This window comes from Rhinolophus sinicus, chromosome 14 (assembly GCF_057876585.1).
Source record: "Rhinolophus sinicus isolate RSI-liver-muscle chromosome 14, RSI-T2T, whole genome shotgun sequence".
In the NCBI taxonomy this organism is placed as follows: Eukaryota; Metazoa; Chordata; class Mammalia; order Chiroptera; family Rhinolophidae; genus Rhinolophus; species Rhinolophus sinicus.
The window spans coordinates 169,571,082-169,580,477 of record NC_142514.1 but is presented as its reverse complement, the minus strand read 5'-3'; the positions used below and the strand labels follow the sequence as shown (position 1 = coordinate 169,580,477).

The 9,396-nt window shown below is 35.8% G+C and overlaps 1 non-coding gene across 1 annotated transcript; it reads left to right on the top strand.

Moving 5' to 3' along the window:
- The first annotated feature begins 472 nt into the window (after nucleotides 1-472).
- Nucleotides 473-581, top strand: LOC141572523 (U6 spliceosomal RNA). The gene has a single exon (XR_012497848.1). It is a non-coding gene; the product is annotated as a U6 spliceosomal RNA (small nuclear RNA).
- The last annotated feature ends 8,815 nt before the right edge of the window (nucleotides 582-9,396 follow it).

Sequence of the window (9,396 nt, the reverse complement as noted above, 5' to 3'; positions counted from 1 at the left end):
GTGACATTAACTGCTAAATCTTCAGTCCCCCAGACCTCAAACTAATACAGCATGGCCTAGGACTCCAAGTGAACAAAAACAGGCATTTACCATAAATGGCATTATTAGTATAATCTACCTGCTGTGGACACAGCGTCAGGTATACAAAAACACTTTTGAGTCGGGATGTTCCAGTGGCTCAGAGATTATCTCTCAGGAGCTGGTCAAAGGTATGTCCTGAGAGACTTCAAAAGTGCAGGGTTTTGTCCACTCATGCTTCCAACATTAACTCTTCACTGCCCTATCATTTTGGAAGTTACCATGAAAGAAAAGGAAGTCTGGACTGGGAAGGTCATATTTATAACAAGGGTGTCAGGGTTCACAGCAGAAAAGCTGGACTAGCTCACTGTGTTGGAATTCCCACAGGACCCAGTTTAGTACTATATGGAATATTCTGGAACATTTACATGTGAATTAAAATATCTTTACAATCGTGCTCACTTCAGGAACTCATGTACTAAAATCAGAACGATACGAGAGGATTAACATGGTCCCTGTGCAAGGGTGACATGTAAAATACCTTCAAAATGGATCAGTCATGTCATCCATTTCTGAATCCTTCTTTTAGTATTTTCCTTTATTTCCAAAAATAAGGCATCTAATATTACTAGTATCTGTACCTGTCAAGGAAAGAAAAAAAAAAAAAGGATGGATTTCTAACTCTAGTGGGACCACAATGACCACTCTGTCAGGTAGTTATGTAGCATCGTGTTTCACTTTCAATTAGAAGTCAGTAAGAATCCCCTGCTCTTGAAAGCACAAAAAAGAAATACAAATTGAGAAATTTTGATGAAGCTGTCATGCTCTAAAAGTCACTCTGGAGACAGAGGTAATATTATGGATAAGAATAGGTCTTCGTTGGTCAAGAAAGAACTCATTCTCTTAGAAAAGTGGAAAAGGAGGATAAAAGTTGTTAAAATGATTCAGTAAACAAACTGCCTTAGCAATAGTTTTTTTGTCATCTTTAATCACAACCAAGTTTACCTCTAAGAGGAGCACTAACCATTACTGCTGAATTGTTACTGAAAGTGAAAATAAGTCCTTACAGTTTTCTGATGTTTACCATGTAACAGAAATATGCTTGATATTAAGTGTGTTCACTTAAGGATACCACAATAATCCACATTTTTCTTCAGGGAATCAGTTCCACAAGAAAAGATGCTATTAACTGAGACAAATTACTGTGCAACTGAAGAAGGAGACTTGGTTTAAATTATTGTTGGTACAGTATACTCATTTTAAGATGTATTGACGCCATATAACAATATGTGCTTGTTCAGATGGATATTACAGTCACACAAATGTCACATGGTTACTCATACATTACCGGTCAGTTCTTCCCATACATGGGAGTTGGAACTGCTGAATCTTTATCTTCTTGTGGAATCAGCTTCCTATTACAGAAAACTGCTGTGTTGTTTTTTTCCTTTCCTTCTATAATTTATAGAAAGTGTCTTCCTGTCTTCAAGGGGGTAATCTCTTTAGTGATTGTAAGCTTCCCACATTTCTTTGTCATGACAGTTTTCTTTTTTCTGTAGATGTTTGATAGAAACCAAGTTTAAATAATGGGAGCTGATTAATCTCTGTGAAATATCACGTCTTGGCATCTTCTTTAAGTCATTGAATATATTTCTAGGTTATTTTAGTCCTGTCATTTTTCAGCTGTTTCCTTTTACCTACATCTTTCTCTTTTTCTTTCTCTTTTTCTTTATTTTTCCCCTTCCTTCCTTCCTTCCTTCCTTCCTTCCTTCCTTCCTTCCTTCCTTCCTTCCTTCCTTCCTTCCTTCGTTCCTTCCTTCCTTTTTTCCTTCCTTCCTTCCTTCCTACCTCTAGATGGAAGAGACTAGACTTGTTTTAAGTTTAAACAGCAGAAACATCCTTCTCCACTGCTGCCAATCAGATCCCCTCATCAGATCCTCATCCAATTAGTCTTCCTTTAAAATGTAAGGTTATTATGTATGCCGTGATCTCTTACGGTTCATTGTTTCAAAAGTCAGCTTCCAACATAGTGTTTGTACCTTCGCCATATGTTAGTCATTAGATGCTGATCTTTCATTTTGCAAAGGCTTCGCAGGAAGATGCACATACATTTTTACATTGAAAGTGGTCTGATTTATAAGACTAATTAGAAATGCCATTTTGTGTAGGAATTAGCATATCTGTTATTTTATTAACTGGTTTGAATATCAACACACTCCCACAGTATAAGGCATATCTCTGAAGTATTGTTCTGACATTTCAGGTTGGTCTCTGACAGGCCGGCAGACTTAATTTGGCAGGTTTTACATGGTTGAAAATCAAGAATTCGGCTCTTTGAATATTTGAATTGGGCAAAGGTGATGGTTCATTTTGAGAATAAATCTTACCTGCTTAAAATTATTTGTACTTATTTGATTGGGTAAAATAAATATTCTTTTGCAAAGTACAATCATGTGGGATGTGTTCAAAGGAATGTTTGGTTTCAGAAGTCCCCAGGCACATGAATAAATTCATTCTAGAATTTGATATTATTGCCGTTTGGTAGATAAACTTACCTTTGGCAGAGAATGCTTTCAGGCAAGTATATATTTTACTGAGAGGTCATACAAATAGGTGGACACGTGGAAAATCAAAAAAGTTTTAATCTGAACAGCCTTACTGCAATGATCAGCCAGATCTAAATAAGGTTTTGTTTGCATATGTAAAATCTGGACCCGTTCTGCTAAAGTAGTCCTCCTTTTAATGGAAATATTTTAATCAGCCATCACTTTGAACAACAATATATTATTAACAGGTGTAGGGATTGGACTCCACTATTAGGAAATATAAAAATAAGGTTTTAAAAAATGGTGTTTTTTAGGGATGTCTGTATTAACCTGTGCCTGAAACGTATTGATTAGTTATTAATGGTGTGATAAAGTCAGCCACCTAATAGTGCTATTAATATTAAGAGGATCATCACTTATCTTCATGAAGGGTTAAGTATTTTAACAAACAAACAAAAAGAATAACAGTGGACAGGGAAGGTCGGTCATCATGAAGCCAGGTGGCACAAGCAAAATAAAGATGTGTAATCCTTGATGTGATAAACTGCAAAATCTACAGGAATGTGGAAGGATTTAGGAGTGGAGAGTTGCTAAAGCAGAGAAATCCATGGTCTATAGGTAATTGCATATGTGGAGAGATTGTAAGAGTGTCATTCTCAAGTTTCTGAGGGCAAGAGAAGCAAAAACCAAAAGATCCCTGCATTTTATGGCCAGTTACTCATGCATGACAGCTTCTCTGAAAGTATATGCTGCAATGCATATACTTTCTTTAGATTGATGAGCCCAGAGAAGATACTTAATTTCTGAGCATTGATTAATAGTTGATCAAAAAGGCTCTAACAACTCTTGAACTCTTGGTGCCAACTATTAGTTTGTATTCTAGAGGTGATTACTTCTAGGGGGACTTAAAAAATGTATGTATGTGTATATATATATATATATATATATATATATATATATATATATATGCATAAAATGTGTGTGTGTGTGTGTGTGTGTATATATGTATATGTATAAATTTGGTTTCTACTTCAAGTTGTGTGGTTGGGCATATCACTTTACGTCTGATCTCTCCACTTGTAAAATCCATTGAATAAGAGTAAAAATGTACAAACAGTAATAAAACCTTAACACTATGAATGGGAGGATGAAACATCACAATATCAGAGATCAGAGATACTGGTGACTCCTGAAAATATAAAGCAGATGGAATGTATCAAAGATTAAACAAAAGTACTGCTAGCCAGCATATACAGAATATTCATGCCACATAGCCTTAAACGGCCCTATTTTCACCTCTGTAATTACAACAGCAGCATTTACCATCAGTTTAAAATCAGCAATATACTCTAAAATTTGAGTGATCTACCTGAACCAGGCTAACACTTTCTAGGATAGATTTAACTTCCGAAAATAAAATCACTCATATTTTGGTCTACCTGAATCCTGCCCATCTGAAAGTTAAAACTGACAGTTAATACTCTTCAATAAAAGATGTACAGATCTGTAGACAAAAACAGAGAGAAAACCCAGTGGAATACTCTATTCGATTTCTAGTGTTTTGCAGCAACTTAAAACAAATGTGGTGACTTAAAACAACACAAATTTATCATTATTATTATTATTACCATCATCATCATCATCATCATCATAAACATCATTATTATTATTATTCAGTTCTGGAGGTCAGAAGTCCAAAATGGATTTCAGTGGTCTAAAATCAAGATGTTAAGATGGCTGCTGTCCTTGTGAAGACTCTAGAGGAGAATTTGGTTCCTTGGTTTTTGTTGCTGTTGTTTTTCTGGAGGTCACCTGCCTTCATGGCTCATGACCCTCTCCAGTCTTTATCACACTGCATCACTCTCACACACTCTTTGCTTCCCTATTCTACATTTAAGAATCCTTGTAATTACATTGGACCCACAAGATAACTCAGGATTATCTCTGTTTAAACTCAGTTGCTTAGCAACCTTAATTCCATCTGTTACTTCAATTCCCCTTTCCTATGTAGTATAGCATATTCAAAGTTCCATGGATTATACATGGACATCTTTCAGAGCCATTATTCTGCCTACTTCAAAAGCTAAATATACAAATCAAGATAACATTCTGTCCATAAACATGAATAAACAATCAAGATTGTTTTGGAAATGAGTGAAAATATCAAAATCAAAATCAACAAATGAAACAGTTGATGCCAGAGGAAACAATACTTATTCAGAAAGCACAACTTAAAAATATGTATTTAATTAATGTTCTCAGGGACAATATGAGGCAATATTACAGCCATAAAATAAGAATAAACTGAAATGTAAAAAGAGCAGTCACAAATTAAAAAGAGGTTTTCATTAATTAAAAATATGATAGTCAAATAATAATTTAAAAACAGTTGGATGAAAAGCTGTGAAATCTCCCAAAACATAAAGTGAATTGAAACAGCTATGGAAAATAACAACCAAACACTAAGACAACTGATGGATTAATTGGACATTGAGAAAGAGAGATTATAGAACAGACAATTTATCGGAGAAGAAATATAGAATAGTAAGAGGAATTTCCTCCAGATTTCCTTTTCTTCCTCTTCTTGCCTTTAATCTCCCTCAGTTATTTTTCTTTGTTCTAAAGCACTGACTGCCATCAGTGATTCTATATAGAAATCTGATTATTTGTTTATTTTTCAATGATCCAGTTAGAATGTAAACTCAATGAACAAGAAATTAGCTTACTTTGCACCCTCCCGTAAAGTTCTCACCTAGATTTATGCTTAACACGTAATAGATGCTCAATAAATATCAGTTAAATGAATGAATTTTTGTTTAATAGTAAATTTGTGTCTGATGCAAAAAGACAGCCTCTGCCCCTTTCTTCTTCCCACTTCAACCTTCATTCTAAGAATTTGCAATTCTGTTATGAAGCCCACATTTAGTCATGCCTTTAGGTCTTAAGGTCTCTAATCTGATATTCTTAGTGTTTAATAGATTTTAAACTAGAGATTGGCATGTTTGGTCTGATTGTCAAATGAAAAGTTATTTGGATACCTGACTTCCATGGCTGCCCAACTTTTAAGTGCGTCTTTGAAGGGGAAATCCAGGTTATGTCTAAATCCTTAGTTCTACATTGAGAGTTTTAGTGACTTGAAGTTTTCCAAAAGTAGACACTTATTTGACAACACTGTGGGGGAGAAAAAATAATTTTCCCTCTACCCTTCTAGCTTCTTGGCTGAGAACTCCCCACCCCCTGTAGTACAAAAGGCAGCTTAATAGAAGAAAAACAAACAGAAGTTTAATAACAAGTAAACCTCCTGTATGCAGGAGAGATACCCAGGAAAACTGAGTGACTCTGAAAAGACCCAAACCATCACCTTAAATAGTTTCACCAGCTAAGGATAAAAGAGGATCTTGCGGGTAGGGGAGCTGGTTATGAAAGGCTATCAGGAAAATCACAATAAACCAAAGGTAAGGTTGTTATGCATATTTAGGTCTTTGCCTTTCCCTTGACAAGGATTTCTAGAGATTTTTTTATCCTTCTCTTCCTGATACAGAGAGGAAGACACTCTTACAAATGGAAATTTCCCCTGTAAGTGTAAATTTCCGTTACAAAAGGGTAACTCCTATTGAAGTTTCAGAGCGTCTCCTGTGTCTGCTGTTTCTCAAAAATAATTAGATAAAGATAAACCTTATGTCAAAGAGGCATATTTTGGGGTGGCATATTATGCTTCCCTTCAACAATTACAGTGCAGTGATAGGAAATTATAAAACTTCCAAAGCCATTAAAATATTTTCTGAAATAATCAGAGTTCTGCTTACAATCTTTTATTCCTGTTAAGTCAAAGCACTGCTAAATGAGAAAACTGGAAGGTATATAACCCCAAAAGTCTGCACCAGTAACAAATATTTTACCTATATTTCTTGAATGCAAAATTTGGGTTGGTAGAGGAGTAGAAAATGATATAATACAGTTTTTATATTCTTTCACTTGATGTTAGTTGAGCCTAAAGTGTAATAAAAATTGCACTCATCCCATCTGAGTATTGTTTAGCAGGATTGTGTAGTAAGGCTAAAGAAGATAAGATATATATTGTTGTTAATCATGATTACATTAGTTTGTGTTTGTTTATTTGTTTATTTTAATCTATAAATTAAGAATTCGAGAAGACACCACTTAAGCTTGCTATAATCCTAACCTGTGTAAAAATTATGGCATAGTTCTACAAACAGGAATCAAGATTATTGTATGTTTCAGGAACTTTTCAAAAATCCATTTATTTGAACACCATTGAAAAAGTTCATACTTGCCTCCCAGGATTTGCCACTTTTGCATGTGAATTATTTTGAGCTGTGGGCTCAAGAGAAACTTCTGTTTCTCCCTTAACTACCTAGAAGAATCTAAATTGCCCACAATAAGAGTTATTGCTAGAAATAACTTTTTACCACTATCTAAAATATAGTGCTAAAACTGATATATATGATTTTCTTGTTGTTTTGTGAATGAACTTCTTGCCCTCTGAAGCTCCAAAGCATTGCAGGGTGAGGAGCAAACTTTTCTCTACACGCTTAGGTTCTTCCGGCTGGTCTAACATTTAAATTGACATGACTGAGACTAAGAAGAGGAAAGTAAATAAATTTAATCATACATGTACATACGAGAGCCCCACATACATGAGAAAGTCATGTATGACTCTAGATACATGAGAGTTCAGGCAGAGAAAGTTAAAATGAGATGTAATATGGCATTCTCAGCTAAGGATGAAAAAAGGTACCTTGAGGCTTCAGAGGGGAGGAAGGTCATTCACGGGATGATAAGAAGAGAAAATGTTCAGTAATTAGATGTTTGCCCTGCCCCATACATAGGTCACAAAATGTTACCTGTGGTAATAACTCTTATTATGAGTGAGGCCCCCAAATAAGATCTTCTAGGTACTTAAAGGAGGGGCAGAATATTTCCCTAAGCCCACAGAGTCTCAATTGCCTTCTGATTGAAATCATTCACAATGATGTATGTGATACTGGATCTGCTGCTAGTTTCTGGGTGTGGCCTGGGATCCTGTCTCCTGAAGCCGAAGAATGGAAACACGGACCAGGGAGAGGCAAACAGTTTTAAAAAGAGGGTAGTTTATTACAGGCAGGAGAAGAGGCTGCAGCTCCCGAGTGGGAGGGGGTCCCGAATGGGGGGTGTCCCCTGACTGAGGCAAAAGCTCTTACTTTTGTACCTTCCCTTGCCTGCTTGGGGAAGGGGAGCTGTTTGGAGAAGGGAACTGTTTGAAGAAGGGAACTGGTGCCTTCTAATGAAATTCATCTACCAGGTGTGTTCTGCTTGCCCATCCTGAAGGCATTAGCAAAGTAACCCATCCTTATCTATCAGATCTGCTCTATTTGTCAGGCCAAAATGAATTTTATGATTAACCTCAAGGCCTTGTTACATTATGTCCTGGAGCACAAGAGTGATTTCAAAACCTGAAGTTTTAGGATATGGCTGTCTTTTGTTAATTCCACCAGGGACCTCCCTGCCTATCTAGGGACATGCTAACTCTCCTGTATCAACATGCCAAAGTGGCAAAGCTTGGTGTGGCCTATTCTGAATCTCTTTCATATCTTACCTCATTCCTTGGCTCAGGGTGCCATATATACCTCATTTTGCCTATCTTTCTCTGAACCACTCATACATGTGGGGTCCCCATACATGCATATGTAATTAAATGTGATTATTTTCTCTTGTTAATCCTGTATATTTAATTATTAGAACAGCCAAAAGAACTTTGAAGAGTAGAATAAAATGTCTTTCTCTCCCACATCATACAACTCAGTGTACTCTTATTAAAGTATTAATAAACATCTCCTTCCAGAACAATAGCTAGTATTAAACATTTGTTATTCTTTAAGACACACTTCTAAATTTTGCCTTATTCTGTCCACTAGTATTTAATGCTTACTCACTAATTTGGCCAATCCTAATCAAGCCCCTACCTTAAATCAGACCCTACAACCTGCATTAATATTTTACCTTTGCCCCTCCCCCATCCAAGACACTACCAAGATTCTGATCTTGGTAGGATCTCAGCTTTGCTTTATCAGCAGTTTATTGTGGCAGGATCATTAAAGGAAATGTGACTCACCAGGTGATTTTTCAGCTTTCTTTCTCACCTTCCATAAAAATACTTTAAAATATTATCTTGTTTTTCTTTCTTCTCATTAAGACTAAAAAAGATCTTTTGGAGATATATTATTTCCTTATTTGACTGTCTGAATAAACTTCCACAGTCTTAAGATTATACTGAAGCCAGACTTACATATTAAAAACACTTCTATTGAGGAATCAGTAATAGCCTGTCCAATACTTCCTCTGGGAAGATGATTGCCTTATGAGTCAGAAATGATCACAGCATGTAAATACAAAAATATGAAACACTGGTTACCTTTGAAAAAATGAAAACATAACCCAGAAATATGCTGAATATCTTTTTTACAACGGTGTGTTTTTTGAAATATGTATTTAATATATTTTTGAGCATTTTGTTAGTAGTGGTTGTTCTTTGACCTTTTGATAGGCAGAGACTGGAAGTGGAAATCACTATTAAGCCTGTGTCTATCTCTAGTCTCTAGCATTCCTCTCACAGGAAGAATAAACTGGAATGTTGGAGAAGAGGGAGGCGATAAAAATCCATTGCATATTCTACAAAAAGATGATAAGCATTTTCTATCCAGGCCTTGAAAGCCCACCAGATTCACTTTTTAACACTGTTATAGAAGGACATATAAAAATGAGGAAACTAGGGTGTTATTAAAAGGACTTGTTGCTGTTTTTTCTACTACACGAGTTTCCTTTAAAGTGGGTG